This window comes from Morone saxatilis, unplaced genomic scaffold, assembly GCF_004916995.1.
Source record: "Morone saxatilis isolate NCDOM2014 unplaced genomic scaffold, NCSU_SB_2.0 Contig8, whole genome shotgun sequence".
Classification (NCBI taxonomy): domain Eukaryota; kingdom Metazoa; phylum Chordata; class Actinopteri; family Moronidae; genus Morone; species Morone saxatilis.
The window spans coordinates 5,556,439-5,556,819 of NW_023340257.1; the positions used below are offsets into that span (position 1 = coordinate 5,556,439).

The 381-nt window shown below is 30.4% G+C and overlaps 1 protein-coding gene across 1 annotated transcript in view; it reads left to right on the plus strand.

Annotated features, from left to right (window-relative positions):
• The window catches only part of LOC118341177 (DHRS-12_like_SDR_c-like domain-containing protein), a 7,507-nt gene that overhangs the window by 748 nt on the left and 6,378 nt on the right, over nt 1-381 (plus strand). The window lies entirely within an intron of this gene.

Here is a 381-nt window from a genome sequence, read left to right on the forward strand (position 1 = left end):
TTTCTGTTTATTTGAAATTTAAATGTATATTCCAGTATGATTGTCCTTAGGAAAAGATCCTCAGGGATGGAATGGGTTACTGTGTTACTGTCTGTAATAGAGTAGGATGTTATTCAATGTAATCAAGGAACCAGGGCTCTCAGGCCTTTTTATTAAAAGACTTATAAAAAATATATACAGTATATATTTCAAAATTTTAACAAACTTTCTAGTGAAAGTTAACACCGTATGAGGAGAGTTAGTCAGTTAATCAATTAGTCAAGAACAGAAATCAAATCGGCAACTGTGTGTTCAGAATTGATCAATAGTTTGAGACTTTCTAAAAGCAGAAATACCAAATATTTGCTGTTTCTCAGTTTTATATGATTGTAAACTGAATAT